Raw genomic sequence first — 16,222 nt, 5'->3', positions numbered from 1 at the left:
TAGCAAGGTCAAGGTCTCCAGCAGGACAAATCTTCAGGAAATCAATTTTTTTTTCATGGCAAGAAGGGGATATGCTTTAAAATGAAACCTTAGCCTGGCCTTTATTACAGACGATTCCAACCTGTACCTCAGAGGAGCTACATTACTTTTACATACAAAGTTATCACTATATTTAGATTAATATTTTAAAGTGATTTCAAACAAAATATGTGCTATTTATAATAGCTATTTACAATAGCTAAGAAAAGCAAATGTTTTGATTGTTATACTGACAAAGACATCAAATCCAACTTTTGAATGCATCAAATGTGTTCCTTCAGAAAAACTAAAGAAAATGAGCTGTAGCAGTGTATTCACATAACACAGTTTACACCTAATAGCACATTTACTGTGTGTTATGTCTTAGATTAACCTACATATTTTAGAATGTATAAATTGTAATACATGGGAAGTAAGAGAAGAAGTTATAGCTTGGAACCCTAAGAAGTTAAGCTAGCAGATGCTAAGATTAAATTACTGACATTTTATATATGTAGTCTATATAGCAATTGTTTTATATTGATCATTTTTCAAAAAAAATAGGGTAGTTTACTAGGTAAGTACAAGATATTTTATATGAAATATATGTTCTAACTCAACTGCTCATCTTTGAAAAGAGTTAATAAAATGGCATTACTTTGCATACCCTCCACTCTTATTCTTCCTGCTATCAAGAAAATAAACAGACAATCATTTAAATTATATATATAGTAAATCCATTTAAAACTAGTTTGGTTTTTCCTTCTGAGTAAAAACTCCTATCCTCCAAATTTCGATCATGTAATCTAAACAATTTTTTAGCATAAATAAGTTTTCAAACCTATTAATATAAAAAACAGTATGTAACAGTAAAAAAAAACTTAGTCACCAACTTTTTTCTTGTCAATAGCATTTTTAAACATATGGAAATTAAGTTGAAGACAGAGATAAAAATATAGATCCAGAAATCTTTAAGTGTGTTCAAAGCCAACAATACCAGAAGTAGTTTACTAAAATGGTAAGCATAACATGCCAACAGGAAGTAGGTGCTGAAACATTAAGCAAGGAAGGAGGCACAGGGACATAAAACAGGGAGGTTTAGAAAGAGCTTATTTTTAATGACTAGAAACATAGGGACAAGAGAGTCACCTTGTACATGGTTTTTTTTGTTGTTGTTTTTTTTTTTTTTTTTTGAAAAGCACTTTTAGAAGTCTTCCTTTCAAGATTCAATCATGCAGTTCAATTTCCTAGACCTGCTTGGTTTTCCAAAGGCACTTACTATGCCCAGCATGACTCCTGTGCCAAAGTATCATTCCCTCTAAGGTGTCTCTTTCTCCCTTAACTGCCTAGACCTTCTGGGTAAAAAGTTCCAGAAAATAAATATAAAAGGACTTTCTGTAATTGTATATGGAAATTCTTTGGAGTTAAAAACAAAATGTCATTTCTTTTGTCTTAATTCTTCCCATTTAAAATAAAGGGAGGGGAGGGAGTGTGGGGGAGGGGAGAAGAGTGGGGGCACACTCTCTTAGAAGCACTGGGAGGGGGGACAGGATAGGGAGTTCCTGGGGGGGGGGATGAGGAAAGGAAATAACATCTGAAACGTAAATAGATAGAATATCCGATTAAAAAAAAAAAAAAAGCCAGGTTGACTCACCAAGAAGGATCCCTGAAACTCCCAAAGTCCATTCCACCACAGACCTGTGAACAAACATTTCACACGGAGGAGGAGGGGACCCTGTTAATGACCAGAGTGGTGATATCACCATCACCTTCACATGACACTAGGCGTAGGACAAGCAGGAATGCAGGAAGCAGGTGACACACCCCTCTGACTCAGCCAAGTTTCAGTGCTTGCAAATCCTAGCTCCATTATTTCCTTCCTATGTCATTTTGGGCAATTGGCTTCATTTCTCTGTGCACTGCTTTCTCTACAGTAAAACTGAGTAACAATCATACTGACTTTTCAGTTAATACATGTAAAGTGTTTTATACTAAGATCTATCTCCTGTGTAACTATCAAGAACTGGTCAGCACTGAACTAGATGCCAGGGATATATTTAGAAAACTATCTAACACATACCATGAGTTTGATAAATGGTAATTCAAGAGTCAAAAAGCCTTATCTGGCACTCCAACACGTACATACATACATACATACATACATTCTTACTTACATACATACATACATACATACATACATACATACATACATAACTTCAGGGGAGGCCTGGTACTCTATTCCAGAATCAAGTATGTGAATATATCTCTGATAAAAAATACAGACTTAGTGAGCTAAATAAAGACTCACATAAGCTCAGGTCAGGACTTGCCACCAGTTTGTGACATGATTTTTTTTAATTTGTTAGAATCTTTTGGACTTTAGAAGAATTGGTATTATTTATTAAGTAAGGGACAACTTTCAACTGAAATCTTTTCCTCACTAATTCTCAAGGTATGAATGACAAAATAAATTGCTAAAATGATTGCAGAATAGAAAATACCTTCAGGCATGGAAAAATGCAAGAGAGCATAATTAATGTATGATACATATTAGTCTAAACAGTCTCTTGTTTTGATACAGTGTTTCCTAGATTCTCAGCCTGACAATTTATTCCACAAACACCTCTCAAAGTCTCTTTTAAAGAATGTTAAAAGTAATTTTTGAATGTAAGATAAAATGCTTAGGGCTTATGACTGCTTAAAAATACACTCCTATTTATTCAATAGGAAAAAGAATTCCATTGGAAATGGCAAATGATCAGTTGATTGGAAAGCATGTGTCTCATAAGAACATGGAAGCCTCTGTAGTCATCCTTGTGGGGAGAGAAATAAATGCTATACCAAACTGGTAAACCATTCTGCTGTTACCAAAGAAATTCTCTCCACATTGCATTTGAAGGAAATATTTGCAGCTCTTCAAGAGCCTACAATAATTGGTTCAAGATGTTCTTCTCACGGCTGGTTAGCACTGGATAAAGGGTGTGCATAACCTCATGGAAGCTGACTTTTACTCATTGCTCCATATGTTGGTACTTATCTCTCCCAATTTTTCACATACTAATTTTGTATTAAAGTATGGCTTCCTTCTAGGCCTATGCTTCCCACTTTCATGCTGATCCTGTATACAAAGGCAAGCCAAGAAGACCTGAAAGGAAAGGAGATCATTATAATGCCACATGGTTTTCTCCCTCTTAGTATCCTTCTACTCAGTGAGACTGTAGCAGGAGGTCTGAATGACATTTATGAACTAAAAATTAAAGCTATATTTCAATACCTAACTACTCAGCTGTCACAGAACAACATTTTGAGGCTTAGCTGGGTTTTAGCAGATAGCTATTATTGATTTAAGGCCTCCCCTTCAAAGTAAGCTCACACACACACACACACACACACACACACACACACACACTAATATTTGAAGGTATACAGTACATTATCAAATACTATTGGGTAGAAATGATTGAGGTATGTCTCTCAAATGGCTTCCTTTCACTTTGCTGTTTTGCAAACTCACAAAGACCAAATATACCAAAATACCAATACCTTCAGTAACTCTGGAAGAAAATTCAGAGCAATGTTTTTAGATGTATATTTAAAAATAATAAACTCAGAAGAAAGAATGACAAACTGAATTTTAAAGATGAAGATATTGGAGAATCTTCTGGGACATACTTTCTAACATTTACTATTTCAATTTATATTATATCCCATTTTTAATCACTCAAGACAATGGCTTCTAAGTGTCTGAAGAACATCTGAAGTTTTATATAGTCTTTTTCTTATCCTGCATGTACTAAGCCCAATATTAAATTACCATATTTTTTATCCAAGCATTTATGTGAAATACAGAGGTGAAAATAAGTACTAGTCACTGAATACACACTAGCAGTAGGATATAAATTAGCTAGAAATACTATCACGCTTTCTCACCATTTTCTTTCTCCTTCTCAAACATTTAAATGCATGTGTGGCAGGAGGGCACACCTTAATTAAGCCAAATGACATGTGACATTCGAAAAAATTTGCAACACCAGTGTACTGATGTACAGCTGAATCTGCATCTCACAGCTCATGTTTGTCTTTTCATTAAAATTTAAGCCTTGGGAACTATTGGCCTAAGAAAAAATATTTTCAAAACCTTAACGTGTTGGGGAAATAATTTACAGATTCCAACATATTCTTCCCATCTGCAGCCCACTCAACTAACAGAAACTAACAGCATTGCTTTCCTGTTATGGCTTTCTTCTTTTAAGCTGAGGATTTTAGGATTTCAAAAGGAACAGAATGAGAGCCAGAAGTCAAGAACGTACCTTCTACTTTTAATTCAGTTGGGGCTACTTAAAGAAAAATAAATAATCTGACACCCTTTATAATTCGAAGCCCAATTCTGTTTATGTCATAATTACATGTTTACACTCATAAATGGAGATTGCCTAGAATACCTATATCATTACTGACACTTGAAAATTTCTATCTAATACTTTGTAAGTATATATCACATGATTACTTCTACTGACCAATAAGAAACACAAAAATCAAGCAGCCACCTACTATCCTAATCTACTTGTTAGGTCAACCTTTATGAAATCTTATTTCAGCAAAGTCAAGAAGTCAAACATTCATACTAATATAAAACTGCTATCTCAGTGTCCTTTGGAACACAGATATTCACAGCCTTACTGTTTTGTTTTTTTGTTTTTTTTGTTTTTTTTTTTTTTTTTTTTTTTTTTTTTCTGGAATAGGAACAGCTCAGATTCAAAATCAGAAAACTGAATTTCAGGTTTCAGAGAAAGGAAGCAGGCAGACACACTAAGAGTTAGTTGCTCATTACCATCTTGAAAATGTTATGCACTGTATGGAAATGAGCACCCTTTTGCTTTACTAATGTAATCAAACAGAACAATCTTAAAACCATGACATGAATGCAAAACAAATTCTATGACCACCATAATCTGCCGTTCACAATCAGATGTTTTGCGTGCGCTGCTTCAACTTTCATTTTGTAAAGATCTAGATAAAATACGACACGCTGGGGAAGGAAAGGAGCCTAATAATTCTGAAAGTATCTCTTCACATTTCAACTTGCTAGTCAGACTGAATGCAAATCTCTATCCATGGAAAATTCATGTAGCAATTCAAGCAAACAACCCATTTTGATTTCATGCTTTGCCCCACTGAAAAGGAAACCATGTTCAAAACGTTAAGATCTAGTTCTATTACATATGTTTACTTGAACTAGTAAGTAACACCCAGCTCGCTTTGTTAATTACTTGGTTCCTTCCAAGCTTTTATGCTATACTGTGGGGCTGCCTGCTTTAAAAATTCCTACCTTTGTTTTATGTTCTCTGTTCTACACACTTGTTAGGGGTCTGTGAACAATTTTGCAATTCTCCCACACACCATATGATATCTATTAGGGACAATGCCACTTTTCACTTACCGACTCTGGATAACGTAGTGTTTCCTGGTGACAGAACGCTGAGGCTTCCATTTGCTGAAACTCTCTCTTCTCAGCTTGGTAAATCTGATTATAAAACGGCTTTGTTCTGATCACACAAGGCACTTTTCCCCACAAAAGTTTGCTAACGAGTTATCTGCATTTCATTCCTGTGACAAAATGAATCAGACAAAAGGGAAAAGGGGGACAGGGAATAAGTCCACACAAGTTCTTGGCACACATTTTCAGCTACATTTTTCTCAGTTTAATCAGTAAGCTGCATTAAAGTGACAGTTACCAGTTTAGGAAGCCAGAGTTTGGTCAGATCAGCTACAAGCAATCTCACTGTCCTGCACTGGTGTGTAGACCCCATGGCTGCAGTCACTTGGTCATCTGTCACACGGAGGAATCACTGGACAGTCCCCACCCCCATCCTGCTCCTGATGAGCAGCAGCCAGAGGCAGAGTGGAGAGTGGACAGTCAGTTACCTAACCCCGGACTTATAGGGACCTGACAATTAGTTGCTGACCAATCGCAACCAGCACCTAGTACCTAAGTCACATGATAGGGCAGTCCCTATGCCTGTAGAATTTCTGAATTACTGGGGTTATACAAAGGACACTCATTCAGGAAAAGGGGGGTCATAAGCCGAAACAGAAAATGTCCCGGCTGTGACAACTCGAGCTTTAAAACAAGTAACACCCTAGCCTCACCCAGACAAAGAAGGAGCTGAGACCCAGCCAGGATGGGAATCAGAAGAATGTCTGGCATGTATTTAAAAAGAATCCCAAAGCAGAGGCTAAGTTTAAAAACTCAGTTCAGATATAAATGAATTTCTCATCCCGCTTCTGACGGTCTCCCGGACAATTTCACATTCTACGCTTCATTCTGCACAGCTCCACAAAGGCTCGCAGAGCCACTCTAAGGAGATGAGAGAGGTGCTTAAGCTTCTCTTTCCTTCCCACAAAGAGCACCAAGAGAGGATTCCTAAGTCAAACACATTTCTTTTAAAAAAAAACAATTGTAAAAATTAAGCAAATTTAACCATCTTTGGGACAAATCTTTATGCTAACTACAAATCATGCCCCCTTTTATTTTCATTTATTCCTATCAAGAACGCTCTTGTTAAGTAAACCAGCCTATTTCATGAAGTAGCTGCCAGTTTATTTTTAATACCCCCAATTTTTCTTAAATACCACTTATGCCTCAGAAAAAAATTCAACCACAAACACCCTTACCCTTTCTTCATTCTCTGAAAATGGTTCCTTGTTTGGATCTGTCCATTTCTTCTCCCCCTCTCCCAACAGTGAAAGTCAAAACACAGGCTCAAACTCTTCTTTCCAAACCAGACGCCGAATTGTGCTCAGGCAAAGCTGCAATCGCTCTTTCTCCAAGGCAAGCCCAGAGCACTGTGCTGCTTGCCATTCCCAATTTATGGAAGGAAGCATATGTCAAACAAACCAGATAATGACTCACGCTGCCTCCCCCGGCCACATTTTCCCCAGAATGGGAGGGTAGTGTAAGTACAGCCCATTTGGATGTGACTCAGTTTTATGAGACTGGTGGTTGTAGTTGATCTGACAAACTCCCATTTTTTCCTTTCCTTTCTAGCTCATACATTTAAGGATCAGAATGCAAGTTCTAATAGGTTTCAAAGCATTTAATCATGTAAACAAGAAAGCTCCGAGACTGTATTTTAAGCCTTAGCTTAGCTCTGGCCCCACTTTCTAATATGGAATGTTTCAGAACCACATGCTATAAATTTTATGATGAAGGTCACTGAAAATCAAAGTTCACACCACAGTGGGGATAAGGTTTTCTACATGCAGGTCTGCCTCGTGTCTTTATCATGGGAGGAACCCGGTTTTACATTTCTTGTTGGGGCCCATGTGGCAGGCTCTTCAGGAAGTGGTCAGGGACATGAGAGTCGAGTGTAACAGGCTTTCACTTTTGCATGTACTGCAATTTGCACTTCAACCTGAGTCACTTGCAGAAAATCACAAATTCGACAATGGCCCTGCCCCACCCCAACATCTCAATAGTCTTTTGATGTCAACGTGTTTAATAGCTGAAGACAAAAGCCTTAAAAATCACCAAATAGTCTCTGGGGAAATCCCAATCAAATAAACTGCTTCCAAGTCTCCTCTTCAGTATGATGCTAAACTACCACGAGAATGGCATTACATTTGTGGAATTATTCTCAGGTATTTGACAGATAGGAAGAAATGGAATAATAAGTGCAATCCCCCCACCACATGCACATACAAAATCTGAACGGCTCAGGCAAGCAAACTACAGTTATCTCTTTTCAGCATACTTCCTTTAACCTTGAACAAAGCCAGCAACTGCTTTGACGAGGGCTTTTGCTGTGATTAAGCCTTGATGGATAACTAGTTATGTTACAATGTAAGACATACCATCTATTTTTAAAACACAAGGCAAATAGTTAATGTTCCAACTCACAGATGAAGACACCGAAAAGATACACACATGGAAGTATTATTTAAAACAACTAGTTTGGAAGTTGATCACTTTATAAATATATAATGGGTTTTCTTTTACTGGAATAAACATCACTCTAAATTTTCATAAAGAATCAGTTTTCAGAAATTAAATTTAAAAACTACTTGGAAGTGCATTTCCAAATTATACTTTAAGTCTTTCTATTTTAAGTACATGCACATATTTCTCAACTAGTTATTAAAACCTGTTCATATTTCAACAGGGATATATTAATCTAGCTGCTGACATTTTCCGAGTAGAGCTTTATTGGCTTAAAGGCAGTTACCTTCCCATGGTACACAGAGAACATCAAGTCTATAATTACTTAGCTTTCAATGGAAATTAACACAGAGTATGAAAGCAGACTTTAATAAAAACCAAAAAGCCAAAACTCTGGCATCTGAAGAAACCTATAACATCTCTTAAAAGTCTGGAGAATGGCTGATGTTTCAATCCCGGTTCCTCTACTCCTAGCTTTGCGCTTGAACTAAAAAGGGTTGATATGGTGTTTGAGTCACACACAGCAGTTATTCTATCACTTAAAAACAACATTTAAAACTACTTTATTAGTGATGACAAACACCTGACCAAGCCATCATTTCTGTAGAGCATTTCAGAAGCTGTTTGGGCTTTTCCCATTACATTTTCTGGAGTATCCTTAAAGTCAGTGCAGAAAGGAGCTATGATCAGTTGGAGCCAGTCAGAAAAGACATTCAGAAACTCCCATAGTAGCCCAACCATTGTGACAAAAAGCCTGCCTTCCTGCACGTACAGGAACATGAAAGGTTGTATAGGATTGTGGCAAGAGGATAAGGCCAGCCTAGGTGAAAGCCTGACTCAAAATTAAAATAAAACAAAAAATAAAACAACAATAACAAAACAAAACAAAACTATCCTTCTAGTTGGCCCAGATAGGTCAAGACATTAGAACTGTTACCAGCCAGGAAAAGATGAATGAATCAAAAAAATTGGAGTAACATTATAGCGCTGTTCAGGTTAGAGCAGTGTTCTGGGTGAAGTGCAGAGTACCTCCAAACAGCTCCAAATCAAAGGGATAAAGAGTACAGACCCAGAGTAGACCCATGATCTATTCTTTTGTTTTGTTTTCCCCCATCAGGCCGCCACATAAAACCCTAAGACATGTACCCTAAGGGAAGCCCAGGCAGTTGGGTGAAGAACCTCAGTATATGTTCTCTGTTAGAATATCATTCATTAAGAAATTCTACTTCCTCTAAGTACATGAAGCTCTGGTTCCATCTGAAAGCTATATGAAGCAGCTCAACCATCCCACAAGCACTCTAGTAACAAAAGCTAATAGTTTCCAGTCAACATGTGACATAGTTGACAGATGATTTAAAAAAAGAAGACAGCAGGCAGACATCTCTGAGGTACAAGTACACTTTATAAATATGCAGATCCTCAAATACTGTGCTCTGCTGAAGGGCAAAGGGTGAACAACTGATCAACCATGCCTTTAACATCATGGGGGTAAGACATGATGCAAATGGAGAGATGGTAGTGGCCTGAAAGGCTCCAAAACTCCTCCTTTTTGGCGGGAGCTTGGGTCAGAGGTACAGATCCTGTTCAACCTTGAGCTAAAAGGCTGTATGGAGAGACAACACAGAGTTCTTTCTTTTCCAGAAACTCAAAAGACTAAACAATCTGACTTTTTCAGTTCTAGAAGCCCCAATTATAGGACAAGGTGAACACAAACAGCCTAAGATCCAGTACTGGCCCCGGGATGGTATTGCCTGAAGGAATGTGAGAGAGTCACTTCCTTTCTGTTTTTCATCACCTGGATAATAGACATAAACAAAAAATACAAGGAAAAACCAAAAATCTCTGCTTCAGTAGTGCCCACCACATTACCAAGGCTGAGCAGCTACCCCCAATAGTTCTCTTCCATTCCAAGGGAGGCAAGAACAGTCTCAAGCTTCCATGTCATATAGTTCATTCGAGCAAATAAAATGACTTCGTCAGTTGTATTTTGTAACAATCAAAAATCTGGAGAATGTCAAGTGTGACAATAAATGTCTATAATTCTCTGCCTTTGGAAGCAGAGACAGGAGGAATACAAGTTCACTCTGAGCCACAGAGTGAGATCCTGGCTACAAAATATCAAAAAAAAAAAAAAAACATGTCTTATTTAGTAAAGTATTCTACTTTCAGAGCACATTAACTTAATGTATAGTTTACATAAAATTCCCAGTATCAGAATTAGGAATATGCCTCCATGGCTGGGCTACATGAATGCCTTGACAAACATGCACACAAACTACATGCAGATTTATGTAGGACACTGGGTATATGTCTTTATGAGGACTGGATTGTGCTCTAAGCTTTTCATCTCACAGAAGTAGCTGCCTGTCTTCTTGCAGTGATTTCACACAGAAGCTGAATACTTCGCTCAGAAAAATTTTTTATTACTTGTCTCCTGTCCCCACCCATTTAAAAGAACGAACTGACTCAGTTCTTTGATGACAACAACATCGTGGGTGGGAGTAAATACAGGAGTGGGCAGGGTAGGAGAAGAGGAGGAGGACGAGGAGGAAGAGGAAAAGGAGGAAAAAGAGGAGGAGGAGAAGGGAAAGAGAAAAGAGCCAAAAGCTGAATCATGCCATGTGAGTAATCTTAGGGATTTTTTTCTTCTTCCTAAGGATATAAATCAAATTAAGCTTGTTTTGCTGTGGGTGAAGGAAAGAAAATATAATAATATCATGAATCAGAGCAATTATCAACTATGTAACACTCACTAAAAATTAACTACAATTACTGCTTTCTCACAAGCTGTCCAAAAGATGCAAAAGCACTTGTTAATCAATATAATCCTTGACAAAGATCCCTCAAGTTTCAACTCGATTATAACTCTCTTCTCTAAAAAGAATAAAATTCCTTTTGCACATATATTTCAGAAACAAGACGTACTTCATAGCCTACTATGAGACAGTCTTTGGCCTTTGAAGGTTAGTGACAAACACACAAGGGTAATACTAGGTAGAGATCAGGATAAAATACAGAACTGTAAGATCAATTACTCAGAAAATGACTTTAACCTCTCAAAAGGATCCCACTGGAAATGATGACTACATTAGTGGGACAAACACTCAGGAGAAATTGGGCATCTCTGTCCTAATAGTTTGTAGTAAGAAGAAAGTTATCACATGAACCTTAGACTCAAACATCTAATTCTCAGGACTCATGGATTCATGTATTTACTAGGAATAATTAGAAAAAGAGTAGACCCAAATCAAATACAGATCAATCTATTAGAAATACACAGGGGTATTATGTAGAATAGGATCATCCCTCTGCAAGCCCACACCTTCCAGTACCTGGACACAATGGCAGGTGGATTGCTGAGTTCAAGGCCAACCCATGCATGTACAGTGAGACCCTTTGTTAAACAAAAAGTGGCTAACTTAGAGGAAAAGCTTTTAACCAACCAAATTAGTATCATCTGCTCTTGTGCAAATATAAATAAGGAGTTAAAGGGGCCTTCCTTCCCCTTGACAGTGTTGAATGTGGAACCCAGGTACTCAGGCATGCTAGCCAAGTGCTCTACCACTTAGCTATGCTTGTTGTTTTTGCTAAACAATGGTGCTAACAAGACAGTGTTTTGTACAAATCCAGTTCCTTACAGAACGATCCACAAAGATCAAAGAGGACAGTGCTTTTATCATATTGTTGGGTTTTCAAAAGTTCATTTCTATTTATAGTATAGTAGTTTTATAGTAGTACCCTTAATGGAGTCTCTAATAAATTATTTCAAGACAACTTTGAATATGCCAAGGCTTTTAAGTTTCTTGGGTTCTTTGTATTCCTCGATTTAGAAATTTTAATTAGTAACAATGAGTTCTTTGTGGATGACAATTTGTACACCCAAGTTTACCTATCTGCAAATCTGTCTGAATAACAGTAACAAATCTTAGTCAAGATATACTGTCTATCAGTGTTGGGTTTATATAAAATAAGCCACATCTGTTCTCAGACTCAGCGACATAGCTATCTACACCCTCAGCCTTCAAGTTCTCTGCCAAGCTTATATGACTTATTTTTCAGTCAGCATTCTCCAAACTCGTAATCTCAAATTTCCTACATAACAGAAACAATACTCTCAAGCCCAATTTTGCCACATCCTGTTCTGTGCCTGCTGTAAATGGATAAAAGAAATTTTCAATTCATATTCTAGTGTTCATTCTCTCCCTCCCTCTTTCTCCTCCTCCTTCTTCCCTCTCTCTAAGAAGAAGAAGAAAAGGGTTCTATATGGATCAGTTGGAAAATACTTCATTTGCAAGCACAGCGGTCTAATGTCAATCATTAGAGTCCCTGTTTAAAAAAAAAAAAAAAAGGTTGCATAAATCTGTAATCCCAGTGCTGGATAAGCCAGAACAACTGGCTCCCTAGGGTGCACTGGACAGCCTGGTCTAGCCTACTTAGTGAACTGCAGGCTAGTGACAGGCCCTGTATCAAAAAGAAAAGAAAAGAAAAGAAAAAAGAAAAGAAAAGAGAAAGGAAAGGAAAGAAAGGGGAAGGAAAGGAAAGGAAAGGAAAGGAAAGGAAAGGAAAGGAAAGGAAAGGAAAGGAAAGGAAAGGGGAAAGGAAAGGAAAGGAAAGGAAAAGAAGAAAAGAATAAAGAGATAGACAAGTCCACCCCTGGCCTCCACCTGCACACACATAAACACACATGCAAATCTTCTAAATATTAACTCAAGGGGAAAACAGTGAGAATAAAAATCAAAACAGATCTCATCAATCCCCAAAGTAAAAGCACCCTAAGCAGAAGAGTCATTGACCACTCAGCTTAGGTATTTTCTCTTTTCTACTACACTAAGCATTCAGAGTGGAAGCCAGGGTGGGTATAGGGGTTGCCAAGCATTCTTTGAAAAATCACAGGTTTCAGAGGCATCATAGATTTTAAGTGGAAGTAAATTCCAGACTATATTTGATCACAAAATATACAATAAGAGATGAAAAATAAAGGCATGCTCTAGAGAGCATGAATCTGGTCAAGGACAGTGGATGTACAGAGATAGAGTGGTAATCTTTGTTGGGAGTTGACAAAGTAGTCAGTAGAAGCACAAAGCAAAAAGTGATGAGTAGGGAGGGCAGCATACCAACGCCTCTCACCAAACAGACCACAGCTACTCTAGAAATCTGGCTGTGATGGGTAGAGAACAATGTAATGCCAGAAAACACAAATGAAACAGAGTAGGGAATGAATCAAAATAAAAAAGGGAGCTTCATAGACAAGGGATGGAAGCAATTAATGGTACTGTTGAGTAGTGACATCTATGCATGGGGTACATATGCATAAAGGTTCAGTGGGTGGCAATCACATATTGGTGGCAATCAACGGTTGTCTAATTGGACTTATGCCCCCACACAACAGGAGGAAAATTATTCTCGGTGCTAGAAATTTCAGTACTGGAAAGAAATTTCAGTACTGGAAGCTGACTGAGTTTATTTTGACCTTCTGTCAAGCCACTTCCAGTATGATTCCTTACTGCATTCTAAATCTTATCTTTATACCCACAAATAAGTGTAGCTACCACTTTTCATCAAAGAAGCCTTTCTTTATAGAAAATGGAGACCATCAAAGAAAATTACAGCTGGATACTTACAGAAATGGACATGAATACAGTGGACATGAATACATTGTACCTCCTGCATCTACAGCTCAAGAAACATAGAGGACAAGGAGGTGGAAAGATTCTAAGAGCCAGAATACCAGGAAGCTTGCTGTGAAAAGTTTGTCTAGAAATGGCAAGAACAATTCCATTAACAATGGACATGTTAAAATAGAAGGGGGATGTTCCAGCCCTAGACAAAGAACTACAGGTAACTAATGAATGCTATGAGGAGAATCAGCCTCACCCAGGAATGAGGCCCCTCATTGGTTTTCCAGCCTTGCAGTCATATACACACAATCAACAAAAACTGACTTGGCAAATGTTATTTACAAATATTTGTGCATACACAGAAACATATATGTAATGATAATAAAAGAAAAAAAGACTATCAGCCTATAAAGGGGCATGAGAGGGTAGCTGGGGGAAAGGGAGTAGGGAAAGGGGTGTATTTCTATTTCAATTAAAAATATAGTAAAAATGGAAAAAGAAAACATGAAAAGGAAGGTTTTACCTTATTTGAAGAACTCCATTTTAATAATAAAGATTAGTTCCTAATCTTGAACCTATTAAATCCCCACTTTCTATTTTCTTGTAATGTACCTTTCCACCCACCTCCTAATTTACCCTAATTCCTCCTTATCTAGCATATAACCAAACTACCAGGACCTGTGGAAAGACAACTAGCAGGATAGTGTTGCAAACTGAAACTACCACAAGATTAAAGATGTACTTGTGGTAGATGGCGCAGAGGGCCCTGCCTGTTGCATGAAAGGGGGGGGGCAGAATATCACCCTGGTTTTGAAGGACTAGGTATAGAACCAAGGTCCCCGTATGTATGAGATACAGTAATCTTCACTGCCAGCTTGACTGAATGTGAAATCAGCACCTAGAAGACACAGCTCTGAGGATGTTTTCAGAGATGTTCAAATGAAGAGGGAAGGACTACCCTGAATGTGAGTACCACCACATCAACTGGAGTCCTAACCAAAACAAAAGCAAAAGCAAAAGTGAACTGAGCATTTGCCTCTGGATGAAATGTGACCAACTGCCTTCAGCTCCTGCTGTGTCAGCAATACACACAATGACACCATGAGCCAAAATCAAACTTTCCTTCTGTAGGTTTAATTTTCATTTGAGACAGGGTCTTTCACTCTAGGATCAAATAATTCTCCCATATCAGCCTGAGTAGCTGGAGCATGTTGTGACAATAATATCTATCTCTAGTCTGACCTCAAAGTCAGGAAATATTCTAATGTGATGTAGCTACTGGCTATGACCAAACTACCCTTTCCTATCTACTGCACCCTAGCAAGTCATTAGAAGAAATGAGATAAATCTATTCAAAGCCACAGCAACTAACAGTTGTGAGAGATGTCACCACAGGTCAAAAACTGGATGCTGGAAACTCCAGACCTCTTTGTCATGTCCTCTTACCTTAGGAGCCTAGAGCTTTTTCAAAAGAAGCAACCTTACAGCTGTCTGAATAGAGTTTTCCTTAAGCCAATCTCAACAAGAAGAGAGAAATGAGTCTGCTTAGGCTGGACAGGCACAGGGAAGCAGGTTATATGGGGCCTCCTGGATTAGTCATAACAGTTACCAATCCTTAGCTCAAAAAAAAAAAAATAGAAAGTTTTTGACCATGAGAGTGAGTTATCCAAGGACCTTTGGAGGGTGTTTTACAACAGCCTTGTTTTGGTTACTATGGAAAACCATCTGATATAACTTACATAGAGGTTTTCATTTGGCTCACAACTTAGAGGTTTTCAGCCACAACTGGTTTGTTCCATTTCTTTAGGTCTGTGCTGAGAGTGAGGGCTGTCAGAGAAATAAATGGTAGGTGGAGGACTGAGGCCCTTGAACATGAAGGGGTCAGGGCAACAATAGAGAGCTCAACAAAGGTATACTGGCTAGTTTTAATGACAACTTGACACAAGCTAGAGTCATCTGAAAGGAAAGAGCCTAAGTTGAAGAAATGCCCCCCACAGGATTCAGCTCTAAGGTATTTTCTTAATTAGTGATCAATGGGTGAAAAGGCCCAGTCCATGGTGGGTGGTGCCATCTGTGGACTGGTGGTCCTGAGTTCTATAAGAAAGTGGGGTGAGCAAACCTTTGAAAGCAAACAATTAAGCAGCACTCTTCATGGTCTCTGCATCAGATTCTGCCTCCATGTTCCTACCTGCTTAAGTTCTTGTCCTGATTTCCCTCAAGGATGCACATGGAAGTGTAAGCCAAATAAACCCCTTCCTCTCTCACTTGCTTTTGGTCATAATGTTTCATCACATGAAAAAAAAAAACCCTAACTAATACAAAAGGTACAAAAGGAAGTGGCAAGGAATACCCTTCAGGGAGTCAATGGCATCAGGAATCAAAGTGAAGAGCATCTGATCAGCTGGCAAACTGATGAACACTAGGACCAGTACATCACACTGAATTTCAACTGTGAAAGTTCTAGGTGCTCTTGACAGGGGAAGAAGGAGCACCATTTTTAACTATAGAGCACAGGAGAAGAGGGATGCCAGGCAGTCCTAAGAAACAACTCAGCCAAAGAGAAATGACACATGGCTTCAAGAAAGAAATGGGTGTTTGGTGGTAGAACAGATGACAAGAAAACACAGATCAATTGCAGGAGCCTAAT

At 38.2% G+C, this 16,222-nt stretch overlaps 1 long non-coding RNA gene across 5 annotated transcripts in view; it reads right to left on the bottom strand.

Annotated features, from left to right (window-relative positions):
* Nucleotides 1-16,222, bottom strand: part of LOC117695457 (uncharacterized) — an 82,704-nt gene that overhangs the window by 17,005 nt on the left and 49,477 nt on the right. For 3 of the 5 annotated variants that reach the window (XR_013106089.1, XR_013106090.1, XR_013106091.1), the window contains exons 1-2: nucleotides 5,754-5,913; nucleotides 5,459-5,625 (exon numbers count right to left, since the gene is read on the bottom strand). This is a non-coding gene — a long non-coding RNA (uncharacterized LOC117695457). Of the gene's footprint in view, nucleotides 1-5,458; nucleotides 5,626-5,753; nucleotides 5,914-6,693; nucleotides 6,899-16,222 lie in introns of those variants that run through there. The other 2 variants (XR_013106092.1, XR_004604608.2) reach the window with 2 other exon arrangements.

This window comes from Arvicanthis niloticus, chromosome X (genome assembly GCF_011762505.2).
Source record: "Arvicanthis niloticus isolate mArvNil1 chromosome X, mArvNil1.pat.X, whole genome shotgun sequence".
In the NCBI taxonomy this organism is placed as follows: domain Eukaryota; kingdom Metazoa; phylum Chordata; class Mammalia; order Rodentia; family Muridae; genus Arvicanthis; species Arvicanthis niloticus.
This window is presented reverse-complemented; position numbering and strand designations above follow the sequence as displayed.